Source organism: Silene latifolia, chromosome Y (genome assembly GCF_048544455.1).
Source record: "Silene latifolia isolate original U9 population chromosome Y, ASM4854445v1, whole genome shotgun sequence".
NCBI classification, from domain to species: domain Eukaryota; kingdom Viridiplantae; phylum Streptophyta; class Magnoliopsida; order Caryophyllales; family Caryophyllaceae; genus Silene; species Silene latifolia.
The window spans coordinates 203,201,960-203,202,550 of record NC_133538.1 but is presented as its reverse complement, the minus strand read 5'-3'; positions in this window follow the sequence as shown (position 1 = coordinate 203,202,550).

Below are 591 nucleotides of genomic sequence, written 5' to 3'. Positions count from 1 at the left end.
ATCCAAAATAAGTAAAAGATATATCCATAATAAATACTTTAGTTTATAAAAACATTTCAAAATATTTTAAGCTTTAAAGTCATGTTCATCATAAATCATCCGAAGTTATAGTTGAAATGACTATAACCATAAATTTGGTTAGTAAAGTTATAGATGAAATAGCTATAACGTTACTTCTCCAAAATCACATCTAAAAGATACCATTACCAAATGGCGACCTATACTAACTAATATTCCCGGAGATCTTCAGTAGTTAGTCATCTTCATATCTTGAATATAAGCTCTTCAACTTGAGCTTCAAAACTTGTATTTGTCTCTGTCTTTGATATAATCAACAAGCTTTGGTCTTCCAAAGTTATAGTTCAAGTTACTATAACTTTGCCTCTTCTTTCTTTAGATAAATCCAATGTTTAAAGCTCTTGTAACATTCAACAAACAATTACAAGTACCAAATATATATACTCAGCATACTTGTTATTATCAAAAATCAAAAGGACATAACTATATGGTCCAACAAATTCCCCCTTTTGATGATGACAAGCCACCTAAATTTGTGTCTAAAGAAAATTCCCCCTCAATGTAATACTATCA